This window comes from Triturus cristatus, chromosome 10 (genome assembly GCF_964204655.1).
Source record: "Triturus cristatus chromosome 10, aTriCri1.1, whole genome shotgun sequence".
In the NCBI taxonomy this organism is placed as follows: Eukaryota; Metazoa; Chordata; class Amphibia; order Caudata; family Salamandridae; genus Triturus; species Triturus cristatus.
The window spans coordinates 961,671,213-961,691,356 of NC_140593.1; the positions used below are offsets into that span (position 1 = coordinate 961,671,213).

Below are 20,144 nucleotides of genomic sequence, written 5' to 3' on the forward strand. Positions count from 1 at the left end.
TGCCAAAGCTTGTTTATTCCTCCCTGTCACTGCTTGCTTGCTCTTGTCACTGCTCGTTTATTTCCTCTTGCCAGTGCCTGTTTATTTCGTTTTATCAATGCTTGTTTGTTTGTCTTTGCCAGTGCTTACTTGCTCTCGTCAATGCTTGTTTGTTTTCCACTTGCCCGTGCTTGTTTAGTTCGTCTTACCAATGCTTGTTTGTGTGTCTCTTTGCACCAACGCTTGTTTATTTGGTTTTGCCAGTGCTTGCTTGTTCTCGTCAATGCTTGTTTATTTGTTCTTGCCAATGCTTGTTCGTTTACACTTGCCAATGCTTGTTTCAGTTATTGTGTGCCTGACTTCAAAATGGCCGCTCCTCGAAAATCAAGGGGTCTGTCTCGAAGGCCTGCCTGACTCCAAGATGGCCGCCGCCACTGCACACACACACGAGGCTTTTCTCCGGGCTCATTCAGTCTTTGCCATGCTGGACTCACCGGCGGGCCTCTTCAAGGGTGGCACCCTCCAGGCTCTGCTCATTCACGACGGCGACAGCTATCAGGTGAGGTCGGGGTGGGCTCCCGCCTTATTCTGCAGCTTCCCGCTTTTCTTCGCACCGAGCATGCCAAAGCTCACGCATCGGGCGTGAGATTAGCCGGCAACGACGAGCTTCCAGCTCACCTTTCACCGCGCTCAACAGCGCTTGTTAGCAGGCTTTCGGAGACAGCGTCTCCAACGTCGAGGCACCTCTTTCTTCACTCAGGGGCACAAGGCAGGGTCGGGGTGGGCTCCCGACTTCTGTACTCACTGGTGGTATCCGGATTACACGCACCCAGCGTGAATCAAGCTGCGAGGTGATCAGTCACTTCAGGCAGGTCCGGTTCTTCACCAACTCCGGGGCTCCGTGAATGGTGTGGGCTTGTTCATCCCACCCTCGTCGCCAGTTGTAGCATTGTGCTACAAAGAACCACAGACACTTTCAGTGGTTTATCAGGAGCTTTATTTCTTTGCCTCTTATCTCTACCTTGTCCCTACACTAACTGCCCCTTCCTATCCTGACTCCTCCTCTTCCTTTTCACCCTACTCGCTCCGCCCTCCAACTACTGGACTGCTAACCTCATTACAGGTACTATGCCCACGGGTAAATTATAAGGTGTGTGTGCAATTTGCTTTCTCTGTCAGTTTGACCTGTACAATATCTATGAATTTCTGGACACAGCAAAGGGTCTCACTGAAAGCACCTCCTCATGGTACTTCATAAAAGGTATCCAAAATCCATGGTCTAGGCCATTCTTCAACAGCTACGCAGCCCGCTTGTCAGAATATTTCTACAGTCACTTTACCACCCTGCCACTCACCTCCACACTTTGTACCCCAAAACTGAGCAAAAGGCAGTGATTTCCTCTACCTTTGGAACATTTGTATTTAAAACATCATGGGAACCGATAGCACTTCTTAAAATTCCCACATGCCCCTGGGGTGACCTGAAGTTGTCCCTTTACCCTCCTGCGGGGTTGGACACCCTACAAAACGGAGCAAACAGGTGCAGTGAACTTCAGTTGGGTGCACCAATGGCACCGGCCTGGTCAGAGTCCCGAGCTGTAACCACAGCTCTTTGTCTACATTTCCCCATGGCATGTTGGCATGTAGACTGTTGTCGAAAGTTTATGTTAGCATATATCATTCACGCTGCTGTCCAAGTATCTATTTTGCCTAGCACTCTTAATCACTTTGCCATATCCTTAGAGTATCTATATTGGCTAGCACTCTTATTGCTGCACCATCTGCCTTACCTCACCTTACCTCTGTCTTTGAAACTTCTTTACCTCTGATCTCCATGTGTAGCACTTTAAACGTTTTTACATATTTGTTAGATCAAATCTTTTCTTTAGTGCTTTTTAAGAAATATCCCTCCAAAGGAAAAGCAATGCCAACATATGGCAGCATTTTTACAGTCCCTGTCCTGTTCTCACCCCCATCAACTGCCTATATCACCTTTGCTCCTTCGCCCTGATCCCATGGTGCCCACTAGCCTTTTTCCTTTTTCCTTAGTGCCCCTTCCCCTTTCCCCCTCTGTGTTCCTGATTGCCGGTTCCTTATTAATCTGTTCTTCCTCTGTCTGTGTCGCTGCCATCATTTTAGATTTCTACTCAATTTTCCTCTTTTCTTCCCTAGTGCGTGTTCTCCTCTCCTTCTGTCCTCTCATATTCCAAAACCTGTCCAGTGATTCACACCCGAGCCTCTGAAAGTTCTCAAAACCATACCTCATCCACCGTCCCAAGCATGCCTCCTCATTCTTCTGCCCACCACTCCTTCCCTAACCCACCTCATCATGCACCTATGCTTTCCACCAATCTCCCTCATACTCAGGTTACATCCTGAGATTCTCTGTCCTTGGGCTCCCTGCCCACTACCGTCCCTTTACTCCAGCATCTCGCCACTCAGTCATTCTCCTCTCCGATCACTGCCTCTGATCCCCCACTCTGACCTTAGCTCCCTGCTTCTGTTTATTTCCATCCATCCCTCCATTCCCCATTGCTCGTCCTGCAATACAGCTTCTCGTGGTTACTACACTCCGGACAAAGGATTTCAGGTGACCTCTTCTGCCTGCCTCCTGTTGTGAGGCTCTCCACCTTTGACTTCTCCTCTTCCTAGCTCTTCGCTCTAGATGTATCAGCCCCAGGCACCACTATAATATCTTCCCCATTACCTTGCAGCTTGATCGCTGCTCCAAACTCTTCACAATCTTTTGTGGCACCTGGCCCCAACCCTGGGACTATGACCCATCTTATTTATCTCTTCGTTGTCCTCCTTCCTGATTAGCCCCTCCATCCTGCCACCAGCTTTGGGGTCCCTCTGGATCGTCCTGAGGTGGGTGCCCTGTCTGCCTCTACCCTCTCTCTCCTGTGCACTAAGCTGACGCTCTTTGCCACCAGTCTTGCTACCCACATGTTAGACGTGTAATAGGCTGGAAAGAGCCTAGAAATAAATGCTCCGACTCGGTACACACGATTTTGGGTCCAAGGCTTACTAATGACTGACTGCTCTGCCCCGCCCTCATTTATTTATATCGTCCCATCACGTCATGTACACCAAAACACAGCACGCGCACGGGTGCGTTCTCTCCAATCATTCCACCACCCATGGTGAGGTGGAACATTACACCCTACAGCACCATCATCTGATGCTCGTGACGTTTTCGTCTGTCCTCAGTGTAGTGCTAAAGGGTGTCACCCTCCCTGAAGCTCGTGTTCATGCTCCGGATTGGCCGGGCCTGTTCTCATTGTCCCCCTCCACCAACAGTAGCCCACCGGCCCTGTCGAGAGTCCTGCACTTCTCCCTCCTATGGGAGGAGAATCACGGGTGCAGCGGGGGCCTGACATTGCTTTGTGGCCGCCCGCAATCTGGCCTGTGCTCTGCCATTTCCTCTGTCAGTGAAGCTCCGCTCAAAGCTTGAAGCTCAGCCATCTTATCCCCATGAATGGAAGTGGGAATTGAATTTTCGACTGCGTATGCATGTCTCGTCGTCTACTGATGTGGCAGCCGCGACTTACCCTGACTTGACGGTGCGCCACGGCCTTCAAACCCCAAAGGCCACTCAGAGTGGTACCTGCCCCTCCACCCAGAGCTGGCAATATGCTCCATTAATGCTTAGGTGTAATAGAAATGTCAAAAAACGTCACTAGTATGTAAGCTGCAAATGTATTTATCACACTTGCTTTTTACACCTGAAATGGAATAGCAGCTCAAGGTCAGCAATCCCTGCAGAAAAGAACGTTGCAGTAGCTGGAACTGAAAGTGAAAGTGTGAACTGTGGAAAAAGCAGAGTGACCCGTGCCCTTCAGTGTCCTAGGAACAAGTGTTCTTAAATGATTCTCCCAGCCCAGGTTCCTGTTGATCTCAGGTCTTAGCCCTGTTTTTCTTTACTCACGTGTAAGGTCAGAAGTGACGGCTGACTTTAGAATACCAGCACACATGGATTTTGAGTTATTTCTTATTCATTTATCCCTTCCTTATTTATTTTGCCTGTGGCGTTAGCACTATTACTACAAGGGTATTTATGACACTCGTGTTTTGAAAATATACTTTTACGATTAAACTAAGATGTAGTATCTTTAACTGTGGTTGGGACGCCCATCAGTCTGAGAAGGAGGAGTGACGCCTTGCATATGTTACATTTCTAATATTGCTGTTTACCAGGCACATGCATCAATGTAAAAACCGGTCGCAAACGGGCAGATTCTCAGAATCTGCCCCTTTGCGACCGGTATTTTTGCATTTGGGATGCATCATCCCAAATGCAAAAATCGCAATTTAAGGAATCTCTAAATTGCGATTCCTTAAATTGCGATTGCATTTAAGGAATCCCAAATTGAGATTCCATAAATGCAATGCATGAAAGTGAAAAAATGTGCGATTTCGCTAATAGGGGGAGCAAATTACCATGAAGTTGAACTTCATGGTAATTTGCAAAAACTTTGAAAAATGCACTTTTGTGCATTTTTCAAAGTTTCAGTACGTAGAGCATGTGTGTGTGCAACATATGTGCACAGATCAATTTCAGGGGTGCAATGGGGCGTCATTTTGACACCCTTGAAATTGCATGAGCAATTTGCGAGTACCTACTGGTACTCGCAAATTGCTCATGCAATCTCCACTTCATTCCTATGGGCCTGGAGGCCCATAGGAATGAATGGGACGGCATTCCTTAATTGCGACTCACAATTTGCGAGTCGCAATTAAGGAATTTGTAGGAATCGCTATTTTTATAGCGATTCCTACATGTATAGGCTTTTGCAATTCCTTAATTGCGATTCCTTAAAAATCGCAATTAAGGAATCGCAAAAGTCTTTTTTGATGCATGTGCCAGATATTTGTTAAACTAGATTAGATCTGCGATTTGTGTACCTTTCTTTCCGATGTAGAAAGCATTTCAGATGCACGATTTAGCTAATTGCACATGCATTTCGTTTGCTACCTGTGTTAATATTTTTGCTATTTTTCAGTAAAACTCAATCAGTTTAAAGATGTAGGGCCATATGTATCAAAATCCTCTTTTGCGATTCTCAAATAGCGAATTTTTGCGAATTGCTATTTGAGAATTGCAAAATACTATGTATGTAGGATTTGCAATAAAATTTGCGAATCCTACATATTCCTTAATTGCGAATCCCAAATTGCTATTTGCAATTAAAGAATACCTCCCCATTCATTCCTATGGGCCTAGAGGCCCATTGGAATGAATGAGAAGACATTCTCAATTTGCAATTAGAGAATCGCAAATTGAGAATGCAATTTCAAGGGTGCAAGGGTGTCAAAAGGACACCCTGGTGCACCCCTGAAATAAGCATGGGTGCACATGTGGCGCACATACATGCCCTAAGGGCATGTATGTGCTTCACATTGAACTTTGAAAAATGCAAAAAAGTGCATTTTTCAAAGAAATCGCAAATCGGCACCAACTTGAAGTTGGTGGTAAATTGCGATTCCTTATGGCCAAATTGCACTTTTTTTGCGATTCCTTAAATGCAATTGCAAAATAAGGAATCGCAAATTTTGCGATTCCTTATTTTGCACGCAGATTTGTCTTCATACATACCACTTCGTAGAATTTCGGCGTTTGCGATCGCAATTTTGCTTGATACATATGGCCCAAAGTCTTTACAGAGAGGGTTAAAAGACCAGCTTTCCTCAGCCATAGGTCATTCACATTCTTGATCATCCTACGTTCATCGGCCATTGGTTGATTGTAATTCTCAGTCACGAAGTATGGAGCTCGGCATTGCAGCAGCAAAATTCAGACCTGGGCGTGAAAATGTTACTTTCTGCCATTGAGAGATGCCAAGGGGAGGTAATTGTAACTCGGAAAACACGGCTTTTATGCTTCCCTGCGCCAATGCCAGTGGGAGGCAGGCGCTATGCTGAGTGGTAGGAACTGGACCATCCCACAAATGTCCTTTGAGGAAGGTTGCCTTCAGTGAGATATACAATCAACAGCAAAGCCTGCTGTCAGAAGAATCCGACCTTCGACTGTGGCACAAGCTTCAGTATTCAGCTCAGACGGGCAGCACTGGTTCAGTGTGGGCACAAAATCGCCCTGCCTCAACCTGCAGCATGTTTTTGTTTCCCATGTCCAGGATGTGTCACAGCTTACAATAAAGCCCATCTGCGGTTGAAGGTTACTCACACTCTCACTGTGTTCTGTTAAATAGCACCTGCCTGTATAGCAGCATGCCCCCTTCCAATATTATTCCATACATGGAGATTTGTTAAGATTCCGAGGTGGGCCATGAACTGTTTCACTCTGTAGTTACTAGCAATGCTAGTTCCGGTAGTAGAAATACAAATTGCCTAACCAAGAAGGTGTGGTGCTTCCTGTGATGTAGGGAACTGGCCATCTGTCTGTCACTAGGAGATAGTGTATAAAAGCAACAATATCTCAGCAGGATACAATGTAATTACTTAAATCTGTATGTACAAGACATTACAGTTTAGCGAACAAAAGAGAGGAGACTTCAAATAGTTCAATCCATGCGCCCGTAGGCGTCATATATTATACGAAGATCAGTAAATATACAGAACAGTTGTAACAGCACTGTAGGGTATAAATAGCCAGGCAACCCTAGTGATATGTGTACAAAGTGCTCGTGACAGTGAAGTAACGGCGCAAGTGACAACGTGAAAGATACCACAGCAGAAGGCGCAAAAGAATATACAGTATTTACAGATTAAAAGGTTCAAACATCAACTTATTCAATGGTACAGTTCGTGATTTCAGTTATGTTAATGAACCAGGGGTCAGAGTACGCCTAGGGAGTTCGAGCTGGTGGGCAATGGTCGACGGCGTTTCGATCCTCTCAAATTAGGATCATCCTCAGGACCTGGGTTGCCTATTTGTAGAGTGCTCTGTAAATAAGAATAGGTATCAGGGCGGCTGGAGTTAGAGGGAAGGACAGAGAAAGGGAGATAAAGAGGCAAGCAGACTGTAAAATAGGTCTACCTGGAGCGTATTGAATGAAGCGCTGGTGTAGCAACGTTGATGAAAAAGGACGGCGGTGGAATGAAGAGCAATTATAGGAAGGAGTCCATCGCGCAGTCTATGGGAGGCAAGAGATAGGCAATTTACCAAGGGGCAGAAGGCAGAGATGCAAATCAAGGGGACGGCGGAGTGAACCGAGGACTCACCGCTGTTGAATGGGGAGAACCGAGGACGTGCGGTTGGTAGTCACTCGGGGTTGGCTTTGAATTCCGGGAAAAGAAACGAGGACGTGCGGTTTGTTCGTCACTCGAGGGACGGTGGAACCGGCCTAGTGAAGAGGGTGAAAAGGCGCGGAAATGAGAATTGGAAAAATAAATGAAGGAAAGTTAATGGGACATGGCAACAGCGTGAGCAGCGACTTACCCAGTCGATGAGCCAGGGGCATCAGAGGATTTCAGGGGTCAGGAATAAATCCGCAGTATCGGACAAGTCACAGTCGTGTACTCGTCGCGGTCAGTGCCAAGAATGAAGGACGCGAAGCCTTCTATAAGGCGGGACTGGTAGCGATACGGGAAGGCCATTCATTGGGTAAAGGAGGCACAGGGGCGGGACTATGAGGCGGGACTGCTGGCGATGCGGGAAGGCCGTTCAATGGGTGACGGAGGCAAGGGGGCGGGACTGTAGCTAGGGACGCTTCCAGCGCGGGTGGAGAGCAAGGAAAGGGAAAAGTTACGCTTGTGCTGATCGGGCAAGGGATGTAACCAAGGACGCGTGGGATCAAGGCGAGGCGGGCACAGAAACCTAGAATGTCATTGAGGGGTAGTATAGAACAAATCAAAACCATGTGGTTGGGAAGAAGTGAGGATGTGTACATGGGAAAGAAAGTCTTAAAGGAGACGCGCAAATAAAGAGAAAATCCAGCGTACAGGAGATAAAAAGTGAAACCATGTACATATGAGGAGCACAATCCCATGTATGGGTATACATGTCAGAAATAACATTATAGTCGATAGATCTAGAAATATCATTTCTCCCAAAGAATTTGCTTTCCTCAACAACGCTCACCCACGAACGCCCGTTATCTATGTCTTACCCAAGATCCACAAAGACCTCCAGAATCCTCCGGGTAGACCCATTGTTTCTGGCTGTGGCTCTGCCCTAGAGCCTTTGGGAAAATACATAGATGCTGTCATCAAGGAATTTGTACCCCTCACTGATACTTTTATACGAGATAGTATGGACTTGATCAAGACCATTGAAGACAGACCTTTTGATATGGAAACCGAATTGATGGCTGGTTTAGATATAGAATCCCTATATACGAACATCCCTCATGACGAAGGCCTTCTAGCCATCTCTGAATTACTTGAAAATAGACCTAGACCTACTCGTATCCCCACTGAATTCATCATGGATTTGTTGCACATTGCCTTAGAGAACAACTATTTCCTGTACAAAGAAGATTTTTACTTGCAAATCAAAGGTGTTTCTATGCCCGCCTCGCCTTGATCCCACGCGTCCTTGGTTACATCCCTTGCCCGATCAGCACAAGCGTAACTTTTCCCTTTCCTTGCTCTCCACCCGCGCTGGAAGCGTCCCTAGCTACAGTCCCGCCCCCTTGCCTCCGTCACCCATTGAACGGCCTTCCCGCATCGCCAGCAGTCCCGCCTCATAGTCCCGCCCCTGTGCCTCCTTTACCCAATGAATGGCCTTCCCGTATCGCTACCAGTCCCGCCTTATAGAAGGCTTCGCGTCCTTCATTCTTGGCACTGACCGCGACGAGTACACGACTGTGACTTGTCCGATACTGCGGATTTATTCCTGACCCCTGAAATCCTCTGATGCCCCTGGCTCATCGACTGGGTAAGTCGCTGCTCACGCTGTTGCCATGTCCCGTTAACTTTCCTTCATTTATTTTTCCAATTCTCATTTCCGCGCCTTTTCACCCTCTTCACTAGGCCGGTTCCACCGTCCCTCGAGTGACGAACAAACCGCACGTCCTCGTTTCTTTTCCCGGAATTCAAAGCCAACCCCGAGTGACTACCAACCGCACGTCCTCGGTTCTCCCCATTCAACAGCGGTGAGTCCTCGGTTCACTCCGCCGTCCCCTTGATTTGCATCTCTGCCTTCTGCCCCTTGGTAAATTGCCTATCTCTTGCCTCCCATAGACTGCACGATGGACTCCTTCCTATAATTGCTCTTCATTCCACCGCCGTCCTTTTTCATCAACGTTGCTACACCAGCGCTTCATTCAATACGCTCCAGGTAGACCTATTTTACAGTCTGCTTGCCTCTTTATCTCCCTTTCTCTGTCCTTCCCTCTAACTCCAGCCGCCCTGATACCTATTCTTATTTACAGAGCACTCTACAAATAGGCAACCCAGGTCCTGAGGATGATCCTAATTTGAGAGGATCGAAACGCCGTCGACCATTGCCCACCAGCTCGAACTCCCTAGGCGTACTCTGACCCCTGGTTCATTAACATAACTGAAATCACGAACTGTACCATTGAATAAGTTGATGTTTGAACCTTTTAATCTGTAAATACTGTATATTCTTTTGCGCCTTCTGCTGTGGTATCTTTCACGTTGTCACTTGCGCCGTTACTTCACTGTCACGAGCACTTTGTACACATATCACTAGGGTTGCCTGGCTATTTATACCCTACAGTGCTGTTACAACTGTTCTGTATATTTACTGATCTTCGTATAATATATGACGCCTACGGGCGCATGGATTGAACTATTTGAAGTCTCCTCTCTTTTGTTCGCTAAACTGTAATGTCTTGTACATACAGATTTAAGTAATTACATTGTATCCTGCTGAGATATTGTTGCTTTTATACTGTACTCACCCAGATCTCAGTTTGGTCTATGGGTAAAACTCCTGTGGTTTTTCTACATTGTGAGCAGCTGCATAGCTGCGAGAGTAGGCCCTTCGGCCCTTCATTACCTACTATTTATTAGTTGTTTCTATCAGTATTTCTTTCCTGATTGAAAATGTCTAGAGAGGCCCCCAATTATACTGAAGATTATATCCAACGTATCTTGAGCGGCCCTTCCCTCCTCTCCAATTCTGTTCCCTCCCTTTCCACCACCACACCTACCACCAGTTCTTCAAAGATCTTACTTGACAGACTTGAAAAACTAAAGAAAAAACAGATTCGCACAACTCTTCATGCCCGTATGCTCACGGAATATCTCAAATCAGGAATTATTCCTTTGGGCCTACAAATACGCAACGTCCCAGCCATCTTCACTCAAGACCCTAAATTTCGTACTGGCTTTAGTCATCTGGCCACTACGTGCTCTCGTCATTGGATGGTTTTGGGGATTGACACAGCCATAGAACACAGCCAAAAAGAATTAGAAGAGATTGCTGAAATTGAGAAACTCATCTTGGAAGATAATTCCATTCCTGAAGCCAAAAACCTACTGGACAAAATCAATTCCACTATAGCCACGTTCAATACCTTTGAGCTAAACAAAAAAATCACCAAAATACAAAGGGATATAAAATACTATAACGTGGAGAAAACCTATCCGTACTTAAAGGAGGAATTTTACAACACTCCCTATAATCCTCCTAGGACACGCAACTGGGGTAGATTCAGGAACAATCAACACATCACCTTTTCGGATTCCTCCAACACCTCAATTGAAGAGTCAGATCCAAACGAAGAACCCAGTACCTCAAGGAATACCAACAGACTTCCATCCTTGTTACCACCCGGTTTTTTAGAACAAGGCCGCGGACGCGGCCAGAACCGTCCACGTCCACGCAACAACTACCAAAACCAATACTCAGGAGAGAGACAAACAAGAAACAAATTCTATCGCTGGGGCCCTCAACAATGATTGCCCCTATGAATACCTTGAACCCCGTCATCAATGCGATACCTGACGCTCCTGGATCTAATACCAACCCAGAATTGATTGCCATATTCAATCTTTCAAAATATATTCTCTCTGAAGATGAAATTAAACTACTCAGTAGAGGTTTAAGCTTCGTACCCACTGAACGTAGTAATTTTATTGATCTTCATGTACACCTGCTACAGTTCTTCAGACGTATTAGACTGCGGCAATTCTTTGCGGATAGACCAGACACTTTTCAAGCCAACATCCCACAATTTCATCCCCCCTCCTCTTTCAATCCACCGTCACATACCATGCCTCCAGAAATACTTTCTTTTGAACGTCTAGTGCTCCATGAGATTACGGACATACAGAAGAGTTTTGAATTTGTTCCTTATAATCTCCCTCTGGTTGAGAAACAGGCCCTACTCAACCTTAAGAAAAAATCTGATGTAACCATCAAACCGGCAGACAAAGGTGGAGGAATTGTCGTTATGGACAATGACAAATACGACTGGGAAATTAGAAGACAACTGGCCAATGTGGCCCACTACCGGAAACTCACCTGTGATCCACTTCCGGACCTGAGGAACAAAATACAAAACATCACCAAACAAGCTCGATCTAGAAATATCATTTCTCCCAAAGAATTTGCTTTCCTCAACAACGCTCACCCACGAACGCCCGTTATCTATGTCTTACCCAAGATCCACAAAGACCTCCAGAATCCTCCGGGTAGACCCATTGTTTCTGGCTGTGGCTCTGCCCTAGAGCCTTTGGGAAAATACATAGATGCTGTCATCAAGGAATTTGTACCCCTCACTGATACTTTTATACGAGATAGTATGGACTTGATCAAGACCATTGAAGACAGACCTTTTGATATGGAAACCGAATTGATGGCTGGTTTAGATATAGAATCCCTATATACGAACATCCCTCATGACGAAGGCCTTCTAGCCATCTCTGAATTACTTGAAAATAGACCTAGACCTACTCGTATCCCCACTGAATTCATCATGGATTTGTTGCACATTGCCTTAGAGAACAACTATTTCCTGTACAAAGAAGATTTTTACTTGCAAATCAAAGGTGTTTCTATGGGTGCTTGTTTTGCCCCAAATTTTGCCATTCTTTTTGTCCATAAACTTGAGACTTCTCTTATACTTTCACCTCTCAATCCATTCAGACACCAGATTTCATTGTGGCGTAGATACATTGACGATGTCCTCTTACTCTGGAAGGGTTGCGCTACGACTTTAACATCTTTTGTCGGATGGTTGAACAACTCCCAAACTCATCTGAAATTCACATGTGAACACACTACCAATGATTTACCATTCCTAGATCTGAACATACATGTGGAAGAAGGTATAATTGGAACGGCACTATACCGGAAACCCACAGAGAGGAACACACTATTACATTACTCAAGTTACCACCCCCGTGGTCTCAAAGATGGACTTCCCTACGGACAATTCCTTCGCATCCGGAGGAATTGCAAATGGCGAAAGGACTACTTCAGGGAATCTGACATCCTATGCAAAAAACTCACCGACAGAGGTTACCCTCGCAGATTGGTCACACGGGCCCGTAAAAGGGCATGGTATTGTCATTGTGATCTTTTACTAACACCACAACCGAAGAAAATCAACTCTCGTATCCCTTTTGTATCCCAGTTCAGTCCAAGCAGCAATCAAGTCAAGAAGGTCATCACACGAAATTGGAAACTTTTGCATACCAATAAATCATTCCAAGAGCCGCCTCTTTTTTCCTACAAACGCGGCAATAATCTATCCAATCACTTGGTTCATGCTATCACTTGGCCCTCCAAATTGGCCATACCAAATACTATTACCTCCACCTGGGGTATGCCACCTATACTGGGCCACTACAAATGCCAATCTTGCAGCGTCTGTGAACTTACATCTAACACCAAGGAATTCAGATTCAACAACCAATCATACATTCTGAACACGTTCACTAATTGTCGCTCACAGAATGTCATTTATGCGATTGAATGTCCTTGTCATCTCATCTACATCGGACAGACGACACAGATGGTTAAACAACGAATCATCCAGCATAAAAGTAGAATAAACTGTAAAATCACCACAGCTCCCCTGGTGACACATTTCTTGGACAAGAATCATGACGCATGTGACTTGAAATGGCAGATAATTGACCAACCACGCCTTCCCCCCAGAGGCGGCAATCTTCAAGCCCTCCTCAACAAGACTGAGTGCAAATGGATAACACGCTGTAATTCGGTGAACCAGGGCTTTAACACCATTGATGAGTGGAATAGCACTATCCACTACTCCACCTGAGGTCCCAGTCACCTTGCCTTCATGATTGTTTCTTCATGCTGTTTTCTTTCCCCTTGCCCTAAATTAGCCTGTTGACATTTTTTTGCTTGTTGATAATTGTTTGGACAGGTATTCCCTCTACCAATCGACTATAATGTTATTTCTGACATGTATACCCATACATGGGATTGTGCTCCTCATATGTACATGGTTTCACTTTTTATCTCCTGTACGCTGGATTTTCTCTTTATTTGCGCGTCTCCTTTAAGACTTTCTTTCCCATGTACACATCCTCACTTCTTCCCAACCACATGGTTTTGATTTGTTCTATACTACCCCTCAATGACATTCTAGGTTTCTGTGCCCGCCTCGCCTTGATCCCACGCGTCCTTGGTTACATCCCTTGCCCGATCAGCACAAGCGTAACTTTTCCCTTTCCTTGCTCTCCACCCGCGCTGGAAGCGTCCCTAGCTACAGTCCCGCCCCCTTGCCTCCGTCACCCATTGAACGGCCTTCCCGCATCGCCAGCAGTCCCGCCTCATAGTCCCGCCCCTGTGCCTCCTTTACCCAATGAATGGCCTTCCCGTATCGCTACCAGTCCCGCCTTATAGAAGGCTTCGCGTCCTTCATTCTTGGCACTGACCGCGACGAGTACACGACTGTGACTTGTCCGATACTGCGGATTTATTCCTGACCCCTGAAATCCTCTGATGCCCCTGGCTCATCGACTGGGTAAGTCGCTGCTCACGCTGTTGCCATGTCCCGTTAACTTTCCTTCATTTATTTTTCCAATTCTCATTTCCGCGCCTTTTCACCCTCTTCACTAGGCCGGTTCCACCGTCCCTCGAGTGACGAACAAACCGCACGTCCTCGTTTCTTTTCCCGGAATTCAAAGCCAACCCCGAGTGACTACCAACCGCACGTCCTCGGTTCTCCCCATTCAACAGCGGTGAGTCCTCGGTTCACTCCGCCGTCCCCTTGATTTGCATCTCTGCCTTCTGCCCCTTGGTAAATTGCCTATCTCTTGCCTCCCATAGACTGCGCGATGGACTCCTTCCTATAATTGCTCTTCATTCCACCGCCGTCCTTTTTCATCAACGTTGCTACACCAGCGCTTCATTCAATACGCTCCAGGTAGACCTATTTTACAGTCTGCTTGCCTCTTTATCTCCCTTTCTCTGTCCTTCCCTCTAACTCCAGCCGCCCTGATACCTATTCTTATTTACAGAGCACTCTACAAATAGGCAACCCAGGTCCTGAGGATGATCCTAATTTGAGAGGATCGAAACGCCGTCGACCATTGCCCACCAGCTCGAACTCCCTAGGCGTACTCTGACCCCTGGTTCATTAACATAACTGAAATCACGAACTGTACCATTGAATAAGTTGATGTTTGAACCTTTTAATCTGTAAATACTGTATATTCTTTTGCGCCTTCTGCTGTGGTATCTTTCACGTTGTCACTTGCGCCGTTACTTCACTGTCACGAGCACTTTGTACACATATCACTAGGGTTGCCTGGCTATTTATACCCTACAGTGCTGTTACAACTGTTCTGTATATTTACTGATCTTCGTATAATATATGACGCCTACGGGCGCATGGATTGAACTATTTGAAGTCTCCTCTCTTTTGTTCGCTAAACTGTAATGTCTTGTACATACAGATTTAAGTAATTACATTGTATCCTGCTGAGATATTGTTGCTTTTATACTGTACTCACCCAGATCTCAGTTTGGTCTATGGGTAAAACTCCTGTGGTTTTTCTACTAGGAGATAGTGGGCATCTTCTTTTGGATATGAAAAACGTTATCTGCGAATTTGTGAATCCATGGCTGGAGTTGCTATTAAAAAATAAAATTATATTTTTTTTACAAAATGGTGCTCTATCTTAGGATATCCGAATCCTGCAAAGCGTATAGGTGCATGGCTGTGGCAGAGAGGCTAGAGATAGGGGCCTGTGCCCATATCCTACAGCCAGGTCCATGCTGGAGGCTGCTTCATTCATTCAAATGAATATACAAAAGGTATGCTGCTCCTAATATAGAGACAAGGGAGAACTGGCTTTATGTGGTCATGAAGTGTAGGAGGATGAGAATTCCTCCTCTTGGAATATAGGGCCCTCACACAACCGGCAAGGTGTCATGCTTCATCATATGGGCTGCTCCTCGTCAGGTCGGCGCTGCAATACCTGACGGGCTCCCTATGAGGGGCTCTTTGGCAGATATCTTTTATTCCAAATGCCGTTTGGTGCAGTGGGGGTGAGGGGCCTAATTAGTGTAGGTGAAAGTGTGGAGGTGTATAACCTGAAAGAAATTTTAAAATAGGTAAAGGAGCACCAGCGAAGACTGTTTTAATCACTGGGTCTCCAACCCTGATTAAAAGAAACAAAGGCGCAAGACTGAGATTATGTCTCAGGTAGGGCGCTCTGTTGTGCGGTCAACATGTTTCTCACCTGGTAGTTAAACAATCTGGTGATGATTCGTCAGGACCTAATAAAATCAAATCTATCTACAAATGGGTGGTTGTATGGTGTGATCTATCCTTTTAAATCAACCTATGTGTAGTACCTGATAGAGAAACCCAACTAGAGTTGGTCATATGCCATCTTCTTCATCGATACCCGGCAGGTATCTCACAAGGCATTTCCTTGTGTGGTTTTGCAAAGTCCGCAAAAGGCCGGCCGACCTACCCTCTTCTGCCAGGATCAAATGCCATACACGCTGGTTTGGGTGGGAAGGGAGCTGGTGCAGGACATTGTGTGGCTATTCATCTGCACACACAACTGAAGGGGTGTGTAGCTAGGGTTGGCCACATGTGAGCTGGCCGCATGACAAGGCTGCAGGTTGGGCTCTAAAGCCAATACTAAATGCACATAGCCAAACTCAAGTAGGGGGCGCCAACATCCGTCCACGGGTTTATACGGCTACAGACTCGGCATAGAACTCTTGCCACTGGATCAGCATGGGTCGAAGTGTTTATCAGAATGCAAATTCAGTAAAGAGTTTGCAAACTCCTGCAGAGTATCCCAAAACAGATCGATGAAGCTGTTGATCTGTGAACTCTCTACAGATACAAAAGTCCAGGCATGCCAGAGTTAAAAAACACTGAGGTGAATTTTCAAACCTAGCTCATCAAACTTATTTTCTGACAAACTCCAAGAGGGGCTTTAGGTCCCTCCACCTAGGCCTGAGGGTCAGATATGTTCACCCTTCCCAGTTATTTGCTTTATTTCTTTCAGTTTGTTGGGGCCATGTTCCACATCCCGTAATGGCAGTCACAACTAAACATTTTCTGTTGGGGTCAGCCAATCAGAGCGCTCAGGTCTGGGAGCTCAGCTTTGACTTTGTGAACCTTAAATGAATAATGGGATTAAAAGTTGTCTTGTCTCACAAGTTTCCTTTGTTTTATTATTTGGCTCTACAAATCGTCCATGAATTTAAGTGTGCATACTGTCCATTAAATAATGGTCAACGTTTCTTTCTAATATGAACCTTTGAAGCACACCCTCCATTTTAGTTAAATTGATTTCTCAAAAACTAGTGAACAGATTCAAATCAAAGTAAGCAAAAGTACAATTGTGAATAAAATTCAATCTTCATGCCCCATCTTTGTTATTCAATTGTGTGGATTTTTCTTTGTAGTGGAGATCAGTTTAGAATTAAAATAGGAAATGCTTTTTTTTTACTCATATGTATTTAACTAGAGGACCAAACTGCACAAAACTTTAAATTCTGAAACTTAGCGAGTTTTGCTAACTGATTGGAAGCTTTTGTGCACATTTAGCAAAAAGCACCAAAGTTATCAGCAAACAAAAAACAACAGGAAAGGATTTTACATTGTGAACACAATGACAAACACCATAGGATGGGCAGTGGCGGCTGGTAGGTAACAATGGCGGGGGACTGGGGAAGGCGGGAGGCCTCCAAAAAAGAATAATAAAAAAGAAAAGAAAACTTACCTGGTGGTCCCTGTCAGCATCCGCCGCCTCTCCTCCAGCAGGAACCAGGAAGCACACAGCCTCTCAGAATCCCCTGACCAGTCACAACGCTGGCTTACAGCAGCGTTATGATTGGTCTGAGCACTGTGGTTCGGTACAATACAGCCTGTGGAGAACATGCAAAGTGCGCATGACGGTTTGGTCGGCTGAGACGTCCAACCAAACCGTCATGTGAACTTAAGGTGCAGCCACCACTCCTCCTCCCTCGATGTCAGGGGAACCCTGCCCGCCCCGCAGTAACAACCTGGCTGGAGTGCAACTGCACTACTAAAAAGCAATGATAGTGTTCTGTTATTTTCCTTTTATTTTTCCTTTGCAATGCTTTAAAGGAGTAGGGCGATTCTCCTCCGCCTTAGCGGAGGAGCCTCCCCTGAGGAAGGAGCTTTACAGTTTGAAATATGAGACAAATACAGGAGGAAGGGGTTTAGTATATAAGTCTCTTTTTAAGGTTAGTCACAATAAGTGCTAGGTGTTTTCAGATGGATTATTTTCATATCCTTGGGTCTGTCTAAAATGTTTGATGTGTCATCCTTGGCAGTGACCACATGGTCATGTTTATGTTAATGTTAAAGGCAATAGGCTTACCTAATTGATTTTTAAATGTGGTGGTAAAGGCAGTTTTTCTCTCATTTTACATTGTTAGTCACTTGACACAGCCTGTAGGCATAACACTGCTGATCCTGATAAGAGGTAGGTGTTGCAACAGACCTTTATAATGTTTTTAGAGTCTATTCATGCATGATTTGTCACTTGTAGTACACAGAAATTCGGAATGACTAGATGTGCAGAGTTAACTGCCTAGATGTGTAGAGTTAACTGCCTCCTGTTCTATATCTGGGGTTTGCGATTTGCATCCTTCGAATCTGTGTGGCCTTTATAGGTCGAGCCTATAGCGGCAGCGCGCATGCACTACTCGCTTTGCAAGGCATGCAGTATTCAGTATGGAGTGGAAGCTCAGTGGAAGCTCCGCATACTCTCCGCCCATCTTTTTCATTGGCTTGTTTCTTAAATGATGCCTTCCAATTGTTTTTAGTCTTGTTAGTCCCTCCTTATGACGGCCATGTCGTCATTTGTATCCTCCCATCACTACTGGCCCCTTTACTTTGTGTTGCACAGTATGTTTTTTTCGATTGTGAGCACTACTTTCTTCACGTGCCTCCCCCCTCTCACAGTCCGTGGCTTCTTGCCCCGTACTCTCATTGTTTGTGCCTTCCCACCCGCTCGCACTCCAGTTTGCAATGCAATAGGTCTCGCGTAAACGCGAGTCCTATTGCATTGCAAATGCTTGTTTCAAGGTCTTTTGACTGTTGAGCGACACAGGTGTCGTCATCAGGGGGTGGAAGATGGCAGCCTCCATTGAGACCTGCAATGCTGGTGGACTAAAGAATGTGCATCTGGGCATCCCTGAGGCTGTGTTCGTGGTAAGAACCCAGGTTGTGCTCGCATAGTTGTGCGGAGAGGATGTGGGGACTAGTACCGTTCCAGGAGACCCGCCATCCCGAGTCTTTCAGCCTTCTCCATATTGCTCCACTGCCTCCTTACAAGGCAGTGCGCATGGTTGTGCGGAGAGGAAGTGGGGACTCGTTATGTTCCGTTAGACCTGCCATCCCGAGCCTTTCAGCCTTCTCCATTTTGCTTTGCTGCCTCCTTACAAGGCAGCGCCCTGTATAGCAGAAACTGCATGTGTTTTGCCTCGGTCCTACAAGGTGCGCCCCCTCCCACACATCGGTTTGGCGTCCTCGTGGGCTGACGTTAGTGCTTCATAGTGTCTTTATGCTTCCTGATTGCTCCTCAATGTCTTTATGCTTACTGATTGCTCCTCGACTTCTTACCATGAAACTGCTCCACAGAGGCAGAGCGGTATCCAAATGCAGTTGGCATTATATGTATATTAGATGACAGAGTATCAGCCCACATTATGGGAACTAAAGCTTGGTGCGGCGATACTTAACATCATTATCTCAAACCTTTCTTTTCATCTGACACTCTAAAACCGAAATCCATGAGGATGTATTTTAATTTGATTACAGGTTAAATTCGACTCAGTGTGTCGATGAGTGTCTATCTCATAACTGTGATAAATTGAGACCTGTGGGTGTAACAAAGCAGATTCATATACTGGTGCTTGGTAGTAACGAATGAAGACAGTGAGTATTGTGAAGCTTTCATACATGGATGTTCTCATTCTATCTTGCATCCCATCTTTTTTGTGAACATTTCACATTTGCATATTTAATCTAACTGCATTTTGTCAGCAAGCCTTTGAAAGTATTCCAACTCTAAATATAAACGTGTTTCATTCTTCATCAGGTCCTTATAGTTTAGTGTGAAGGGACTACATATATGAGAACGTATTTTAATTCTATAGATTTAGGGGTTTCTGCTGAATTCCTAAAATAGGCTATGGTTTATAGCTACAGGTAACTATGCAGTGCTTGCTTTGAATATTTTTGATACATGGAGTAAAAAAGAAATATAAAGTATTAAATAAAATGTCAGATTTTTCAAATGTTTTCGCTACATGGTTAGAAGTCATAGTTTTCTTTTCCTGTACAAAGCATATATTTTGCATAAACTTCCATACACTCCATAAGTTACGTTTGAGTCTAGGTCATATCCTAGCTATGCAGTGCTTTCGAAGAGCAGTGATTAATTTTTTGGAAATCCTGAAGCACAGGCCAAAAGAGAAATTCAAGCTTTACTAAAATCATAAAAGTACACTACAGAAGGTGCAGGTGCTGAAAAATAATGGTAGGAAAATCTGTGTAAGAATGCACATGTGTATGTAGTCACACTAGGCTCCTGTGCAAGGCACCGGAAACCCCGTCGCTTGCCCATCCCTCACTGCTGCTTCGCCCCTCCCTCCCTGTTGACATGGCGGAATGAGCACATTGACCCGATGCACTGAGATAGCAGCACTCCACCACAGGCAGAGCCGCAGTGGTACATCCGACACCTTCATTCACTGCAAATGGACACCACGCTACATGGTGACAGCAGGCCACTTGTGGGGGGAGAAGATT

The 20,144-nt window shown here is 45.5% G+C and overlaps 1 protein-coding gene across 1 annotated transcript in view; it reads left to right on the top strand.

Moving 5' to 3' along the window:
• The window catches only part of CLEC19A (C-type lectin domain containing 19A), a 246,174-nt gene that overhangs the window by 79,905 nt on the left and 146,125 nt on the right, over positions 1-20,144 (top strand). The window lies entirely within an intron of this gene.